The sequence below is a fragment of the Vicia villosa genome, unplaced genomic scaffold, assembly GCF_029867415.1.
Source record: "Vicia villosa cultivar HV-30 ecotype Madison, WI unplaced genomic scaffold, Vvil1.0 ctg.000429F_1_1, whole genome shotgun sequence".
NCBI classification, from domain to species: domain Eukaryota; kingdom Viridiplantae; phylum Streptophyta; class Magnoliopsida; order Fabales; family Fabaceae; genus Vicia; species Vicia villosa.
Window position 1 is genome coordinate 858,149 of NW_026705205.1, and position 9,404 is coordinate 867,552.

Genomic DNA, 9,404 nt, shown 5'->3' on the forward strand with positions numbered 1-9,404 from the left:
TTTATAAATAATTTATAATAGAGAAGAAATTAAAAAAATATTAATACAACTTTAATAGGAATAAAAAATTTACACGTCTTCTTATTTTATTTATATATAATATTTAGAAATAAATAGTTAAATATTTTTTGATTTTAACGCATTAGAAGTTAGAACTCAATAATTTAATATGTAACTCTTCAACAATTTAAAATGTAACGTTTTTTCACTATTAGCTCTTAAATATAACTTATTTTAATTCTCACTTTTTTATATTCTATTTCCTGTAAGAATATTACCTAGAAAAAAATATATCCATATAATTTTTTTTACGTATTTATATTTACAAAAATATAAAATATCCTTATAAAATTTTAGCTAGAAAAAAGTGTCTTTATACAAAATATATTTTCTAATTAACATCACAAATACTACATATATCACTTAAAGTAATAGTATTTATATAAATATTTTATATTAGAGAAAAAATAGAAAATAATAATAATTTTTTAGGGTTAATGAACTTTTTGGTCCCTCTAAATATTGCGGATTTCGTTTTTAGTCCCTCCAAAATTTTCTTTTAAGAAATCGTCCTTTCAAAATTTTTCGTCTAAACTATTGGTCCCTAACGTCAAATTTGCTAGAGATTAGCTACGATTTTAGCCACCGATTAGCTACAAAATTTGACTTTAGGGACCAATAGTTCAGAAGAAAATTTTTGAAGGGACGATTTCTTGAAGGAAAATTTTGGAGGGACTAAAATCGAAATTTAAAATATTTAAAGGGACGAAAAAGTTCATTAACCCAATTTTTTAATATGAATAAAAAAATTACAATATTGCTTCTTATTCTTTTTGTATATAATATTTATATATAAATAGTTAAGATAATTTTTAGTTTTAAAACATTATAACTCAATAATTTAATATGACTCAATAATTTAATATGTAAAGTTTTTGCATTATTAACTCTTAAAACTTATAAATTCACGAAAGTTGTAGAGTTAATACTATTGTCTTTTTTCAAAAAATTGATATTTTTTCTTAAAATAAATATGATCTTTTAATTATTAAATATTGATAATAATTAGATTTTATATTTTCTCAAGTTAATAAAATATAAATATTTTATTTATTTTTAAGATATTGTTAGTTATTTTGAAAATATAATTATATTACAAAAGTGTAAATCTGGGAAGCGATTTTCGGTACGACAGAGTGAGATTTTCGGCCAACATTTTAGGTTTCAAATTTTCCAAAGTTTCAACGCAAAAAAACCTATTCTGAGATGGTTTAAAGTCCTAATTCTTGGGTTAGGGATCATATCAGAGGGTTTTTAGCTTGGAAGCTTTTCATACTTTGGAACATGACTTGGGGGCGAGGATGGTTGAAGAAGAAGGTGTCGTCACCATCAGTTCAACCCCTGGAACAAGAAAAGAAAACAAAAAATAGTGATACTACTGAAGGTATAAAGAGTAAAGAGAAAGATGACCAATCAGAGGATAACATTGAAGGAGAAATTATTTCACAAGCTTTAGATGAGAATCCCTCACTTGAGCTGAAGAACACAACGAGCAACTCAGAGGTACCACCCAAGAAATTGTTGGTTGATGTTATCAGTGGGAACGATATACCAACAAATGGGATATCCATAAAATTTATAGCTCCTAAAATCGTGGAAGGTGAGATTGAAGTGGAAATTGAGGAAACTAGTGTGGAGCTAAGGTAAATTTTTGGGATTCAACACTTATCATGTATGCTTTAGGGAAAGATCTAAGCATGAATGCAGTAATAGGGGTGTTCGCGGTGCGGTTTGGTTCGGTTTTGAGCATAAAAGTCATCCTAACCGCGAGATAAAAATACATGCGGTTCGGTTTGGTTCGATTGATTTTTAAAAAGTCATCCAAACCAAACCAAACCAAACTAATGCGGTTAGATCGGTTCGGTGGACCGCGGTTTACACTATAAAATAAAAATGTACTAAAATAAAAGGAAAAAAGAAAGTAATTCAATGTCAATATAATATATGATATTATACCATACAAAAGAAATTATATTACAAGAACAATTATATTACAAAAACAGTAGAGAACTAAAAATACATTATAAATGAAATATATATATTAGATAGTAGAGAATTACATATATATGTAGCTCAATAAAATACAAAAACTAAGTGTATTATGCCAAAACTTAAGTTAATAAATTAATTATTAAAATTCAAAACGTGAGGTGTGGTTGTGTGCAATTGGATTTGGAAAGAGAATAAATTAATTATTAAAATTTAAAACTTAAGTTAAATATGCGGTTCAGTTCGGTTTGGTTCGGTTTTGTGAAATAAAAACCGCAAACCAAACCGAACCGCGCGGTTTAGTCCAAAAGTCATCCAAAATCATCCAAACCAAATGCGGTTTTTTGCGGTTTCGGTTTGGATTGGTTCGATTTGCGGTTTTTCTTTTGGATTGGTTCGGATACGATCACCCCTATGCAGTAAAGCAATATATGAGTAGGTATTTGAATTTTGTTCAATTGCCTAACATATTCTATCATGAAGAGGGATATTTTCTTTTGAAATTCCATTCATTCAAAGACAAAAACATGGTTCACATGAAAGATCCTTATACTATCCATAATGTGACTATGACTCTTAAGGAATGAAACTCAGAAATTAATTTCAAAAGGGATATGCTTTGTATCTTACCTATTTGAGTAAAGTTGCGACACTTACTGTAACACCCCGATTTTATTTAAGTTATTTTTCATAATTTGATTATGTGATGTTATGCATTTATATGCGTTGATGGGTGTTTTGATGTGTTGTGAGGCCCTTGAAATGAGGTAGTCGCCTTAGTAATATAGAAATTAAGGTGTTGAAGGTGCGTGAGCAATAGTGTAGAGATGAGCGGTGTTGTGAGTAACTAATTAGTAATATTAGTTAGTAATTATTTATTTAAATAGTATAAGGTTAATATTATTTAGATTTAATAATTAGTATTTTATTATATTTATTATTATTTTTAGTTGTATTAGATAATAATAATAACAGAGTTATAAAATAAGACAATTAGGGAATTGGAAAGAGAGAACTGACAATACGTGAAATTGGAGAAAAGAGAGAAGAAGGGGCTAGTGCTTAAGAGAAGAGGAGATCTCCATTTTTAAGGTTGAAGATTTTGCAAGAACTCTAAGGTAAGTGTGGAGTTCTAACTTTCTAACGAAATTGTATAATGTTTGGTATGTGGGAATATGATTGTCATGGTTATTGTATGATTTAGTTCATGAAATTGTTTTGTGTGTATATGTGAATTCCTATATGATAAATTGTTGATATGTTGTTGTTTGGAGAAATCAAATCGATTTATGAACCATAATTGATGTGGTGTTTGTGTAATTATTGTGTTGTATCTATGTGTTGTGATTTGAGCGTATTCAGATGCTTTCGAGTTATGATTTTGGACGTATGTTCGTTCCGGTATATACGTAATCGTTGTGGTTGATGAATGAATGGTGAATTGTGTAATGTGGTTGTTAAAATTATTCATTTTATGGAATTTTTGATAGTGAGTGTTATGTTGTTGTGTGTGGTTGTGAGTCAGTGTCAGAACTAAGTTATAGGTGTTTTCGGTGAAAAATATTTAGGGCTAGGAACTTTTAAAAATGATTATTTCGTGTTAAAATATAAGCTAAATAATTTGTAAGAAAATTTGGGTTTTGGAATGTCTTAAAGTGTTTTTTCGTTTTGAAAAAGTTGCAGAAAAGTGCTTTTGTCAGTGATGTAACCAGTTACATGGTTGAGGTAACCGGTTACATTCAAAATGTGTTTTTGGGCAATTTTAGGTGATGTAATCGGTTACATGGTTGAGGTAACAGGTTACATCGAAGAAAAATTGGGTATTTTTGCTTCTGGAACTGATGTAATTGGTTACATGAATGATGTAACCCGTTACATCGCTGTGTCGGAAATTTTTGTAAAATTTTGAAAATTCGTAACTTTTTACTTTGGTGTTTGTTTGACGTGCTGTTTGAACCTGTGAAAAGCTAATACAATTTACTTTCTTGTAAAATTTATTTCAAGTTTTCTGGAACTAAATTTAATTGGTGTGTAATGAGGTTTTATGTCAATGTATGTTGCAGTACGATGGCGGTGTTAGCATTAATTTTGTAAAACTTTGAAAATTCGTAATTTTTGACTCGGGTGTCTGATGAATGTGCCGTTTGAATCGTTGGAAAATTAATTTAACATACTTTAAATTAAAATTATTTTTATATCAGCATTCCAACTCTTTGACGCGCTAATGTGTGTTTCCGTAAGTGTTGAACTACGACAAGATGTGAATTGAGTACGAAATTGTTCCCTATGAATATGTGATGAACCGGTGATGATTAGTTGATGAATTTGCAATGATTATGTGGTAATTAGTGATAATTTTAATTTCATAAATATTCGTGTGTGATGAAGTAATTCTAAGGGAGAATTACGGTGAGTATGTGACTCACGGGTGATTAATGAGGATCATGTTATGTATAATGTTATGATACTTGTATATGTTTGTATGTCATGCATTCATGTCATGTTATATGGAGATGAGCCTAGGTAAGAATCCATTATGGGTGCCTAGTCTCATCCGGACTCTTAAGATGGAGTCGAGTGAAGATAAGTCGTAGCTCGGTGGAATGCTTAAGAGTTATCTGGATTCAGATGGGAATCAAGTTCGTATAAATAAATCGTATTGGTTGTGTTGGTACCACATGCATTTAGTCTGTGAGTTGGGGATTATGAAGTTTTGTTTTGGTTCATCCATAAAATGTGTTATGTATCTATTTAAATAATTGAGCAGGTTTAATATGTTTTGAAAGTGTGACATCCTAATTATATGTTTATTATTTTGAAATTTTTACTCTGATTTTATATTAATAATCGTTGGGGAAATTAGTGGTATCAGAGCATATCGGTCCGTCCAGCCAAATTGTTGAGTTGGTGTGTTGTGATAGCTGAATATTATCAATGTATTGTGCCTTAGTCGCGGCATGTGTGTGAAACACTACCGGTGCTTTCTTCTTTTACTAATCACTTGTTTGTAGGAGAGAGATTGAAACAAGTAGGGGAGAAGTTGTTGCTTCTCAGGGATGTTTTGGTTGCAAGTTGTGAACAGTTGGTTCAATGTGCCATGGATTGCAAGAGTGCAAGTGTTGTGAGATTGTGTTGTTTCCTGGTGAAGGGTGAAGGGTGAGGATAGTTAGAGGATAACTTTTAATCAAATTGAGGTCGGGATACCTTCAGATTCGGGTGAAGGGTGAGGATAGTTAGAGGACAGCTTTTAAAACTCGGTGTAGACATTACGAATATTTGGATCAGTTTGTTGCGGTGTTTATTGAGGACATTCTAATTTAATCTAAGTTAGAATATAAGCATGTTAAACATTGCGATTTAAATTTTAGTGTCGAAAGGGAGGAAACTTTAAGCTAAGTTGTCAAGGGTAGATTATGGTTTGCGGAGATGGGTTTTCTTCAGCATGTTATTTCAGGTGATGGTATCTGTGAAGCCATCCAAAGTAGAAGCAATTCTACATTGAGAGGCTCCGAATTCGGTTACGGAGACTAGAAAACTTTTGGGCTTAACTGGTTATTATCGCAGTTTGTTTAAGACAAATTCAAGTATGATATGTTGGTGATGAATGAATTGAGGGAGTGAGATGTTTGGTATTAGGAAGGGTGTGAAGGTATTGGAGGAAGCGCATGGAGATGCAGCTTATGCCGGTTAGTAATGATTAGAGTGACGGTGACTTTTGAGGGAAACAAAGGTAATGGTGAAGGAATAATACATTCAAGAGAGATTGAAATCATGTTTGTAATGGCAAAGTGTCGACATGTGTCAGGGAGAATTTGGAGAGTTTTGTTCACTAAGCGGATGTGGGGATGGTATTATTGAGATCATCATTGGAATGATATACCAATGTGAAAATATATGAATCCTTGATGTGGTGAGATTTAAAGGAAAACTAAGGATTTATGAATGTTGTAAAGTCCTCTACATGGATAAAGACTTCCATTGCAATGAAATGAATTGTAATGTATCTGGTATATTATCATTTCTTGAGTTTGAGGATACTAAACATTTGCTTGATGCTAAGTGAGTATAAAGTAGACTATGTATGTGTTTGGGAGATGGTGTCTCATCGACAAGATCGAATGAGAAGGAAATTGTGGAAGCATTTGTAAACCTCAATGGAGATTATTGAACCATGGTGCTTTAGATGAACTTGAACACAAGTTTTAAAGGAATGCTATTATAGTTTGGTAATTATGGTTTATGCCCCATCATGCTTGTCGACTACCCATTGACAAATTGAGGAACTGATCACCCTTAATCTCTTATTGATAGTAGACGGGACCGTGTTGGATGAGAAAGACTTATCTTTCCAGCGTGATGATAACACGATTTTATATCGTATATTTAGCCTGAAATCCATAGATATTTATAGCATTTTCTGTTTATTATGTTGATTTATTATGATATTACGCGAGTTTTCGCTTTGTTTCAGGTTTTACCATCTTATTGAGACTATTTGTGAAAAGGAGAGGAAATGGAGTTAAAATGACCACTATTTGTGCCTAAAAGATGAAAAATGGGTGCTGAAGTGAAAAGGAGGTGCAAATAAGACCCAAAATGTGCAAAGCTAATGACCCAGCCCATGAAGGATCAATTGTGCGTGGCCCAAATCACACAAGCAAGTGGAGACGCACGTCTCCAACGTTCTTCTGCCACGTCACCAAGAGGAGACGCCCGTCTCCAACCACTCCTAGATTCTCTCCACTTGAGACGCACGTCTCAAGTCGTGTGCTGAGTCTCCCTAAAGAAGTGGAGACGCACGTCTCCAAGTCCCAGTCTGAGAAGTCCCTAATTTCACGCATTCCAACTGCAAAGGCTCACCTATAAATAGAAGCAGCCACTTCACTTCAATCGGTCCGATTTCCTGCTAACGAAGTGCTGCCGAAATTGTACCGTGCATTATATTTTCTGCCTTCCTTTAATTCAAACAGTTATTTTCTCACGACGATTTCTACACCAGAAATTGTTGTGAACCTTTTATAAATCTAGCCTTACGTTAGATTTATCGCCTTTTATTTTCCTTGTTTTATTTTCCGTCCGTTTAAATTCCGAAGAACGATCCAGCCAACCTGTGGTGGAAGTTCAGTACTCGAAGATTTAGTTTCAATTTATTTAATTCAGGTTTAATATTTACTGCCTTTATGTATACATTTATTTGCATGATATATTATATGCCAATTAACATGCCTTTTATCATAAGCCAAATTAATTCATGCATGCTTAACTGTATTAATATGTCTGGCTAAATTACTAAGGTATCGGTATGTAAAGTAAGTTAACCATAGGGATCCGAAATAAATTGGCTTAATTATGTTTTGTTAATTATCACCTGTTTTTGGTTTGTATGTCTAATTTAATAAGTAAGTCTTAAGAACAATAGAGCGAAAGTTTGAGATCTTAAGACGGTCAAAGGTTAAAATCAATAGAGCGAAAGTTTGAGATCTTTAACTGGATAGTAGACATAGGACATTAGTTTTAAGGATGGCGAAAGCGTATTAAAACTAATTGGAACTTATTTATTTTCAAAAATTGTTTTTACACCCGAGCGGGATGGCGAAAGCGTAAGTTAGGGATATTAGCATGTTCCGAGTCAACAGAGCGAAAGTTTGAGATTAGGGGATTTAAATAGATAACAACTTCATAAAACAGGCATTTTATTAATTACGTTGTTTCCAAAAAGCTTTTCTAAAATCTAATGGGATGGCGAAAGCGTACATTAGGATTAGGATAGTAATCTAAATCAAGAGAGCGAAAGTTTGAGACGAGGATTTTTAACCAATTGAATTAGTAAAGATTTTTAATCGAATTATGCAAAAGCCAATGGACCTTCGGATCACCTTAAGTTAAACGAAATACATGCTGATCTCTGTCTTTTATTATATTCTTTATTTCTCACAATCACTTTCCCTTAGGAACAATCGAAATATTAGTAGCCCTAGCTTTACATAGTAACCTTAGATAACGGTAGATCGATTCATAGTCCCTGTGGATTCGATATCTTTTAAAACTACACGACACGACTGTGCACTTGCAGTTATCCCGATTAATAGACACGTAAAGTCGCGATCAAGTTTTTGGCGCCGTTGCCGGGGACTATTTTAGTCGGTATCGTAACTCACTGTTACACCGTAGAGACTAGGGAAATTCTTTCCTTTCTTTCTGAACGATTGTATGCCAAATACTCGTTCACAAGGAGGAGATTTAATACAACGGATTAACGAGATCGAACGTTTCATTAACGTCAAACGTCGAGCTCGCAATCTTCCCGAAGTAGCACCAATTCCGATTAATCAGGAATTGACTTTTACTGATCAAATTAATCAAATCACCCCAACGTTAGGGCTGCTCTTCGTCCTCTTAGAGACTATGCCGCTCCTTCGCGCGCTGAACCGCATTCAAGTATCGCACCACCTGCGATTGAGGCAAACAATTTCGAACTGAAACCTTCGTTGGTCCAAGCTGTTCAACAGAATCAATTCTCTGGAAGCCCTGCAGACGACCCCAACCTCCATTTATCTGTGTTCGTGCAATATGCCGACACTGTCAAAGCTAACAACGTTAGTTTCGAAGCTATTCGATTACGTCTCTTTCCTTTCTCCTTGAGAGATAGAGCTAGAGCATGGCTTCAATCCCTGCCTTCTAATTCCATAACTACATGGGACGAATTGAAGAGAGTATTCTTAGCGAGATACTTTCCGCCTAGCAAAACTGCTATGCTCAGAGGTCAAATCAACGGATTTACCCAGAAAGATAATGAATCACTCTTCGAAGCTTGGGAACGTTACAAGGACATGCTTAGACTATGCCCTCATCATGGACTCGAACCATGGCTGATCATCCATACTTTCTATGGTGGTCTCTTATATAACACTAAAATGACTATAGTTGCCGCTGCTGGCGGAGCATTAATGGACAAACCTCATGATGAAGCATATAACCTCATAGAGAACATGGCACAAAACCATTACCAATGGGGTGGAGAACGATCCGCTCTAGAGAAAGCCCAAACCAAAGGAGGAATGTACGAAATAAGTGGTATAGACCGCGTTAACGCTAAAGTAGACGCTTTAACTCAAAAGATCGAGAACTTAACCATCACTCCTTCAGCCACCGCTGCTGCTGTAACACCTAACTGCGAGATTTGTGGATTGACTGGACACGCAGTTGCCGAATGTCAACTCTTGACTGGAGTCCCATCTGATCAAGTAAACTATGCTCAAGGAAACCCTTATTCTAACACGTACAACCCTGGATGGAAAATCCACCCGAACTTTTCTTATAAAAACAACAACGCGTTGTACGCGCCTGGACAAGCA

General features: G+C 34.1%; 1 non-coding gene across 1 annotated transcript; it reads right to left on the bottom strand.

Moving 5' to 3' along the window:
* Positions 1–8,801: 8,801 nt before the first annotated feature.
* On the bottom strand, positions 8,802–8,908 carry LOC131628206 (small nucleolar RNA R71). Its single transcript, XR_009291694.1, has one exon. It is a non-coding gene; the product is annotated as a small nucleolar RNA R71 (small nucleolar RNA).
* Between the last annotated feature and the right edge of the window lie 496 nt (positions 8,909–9,404).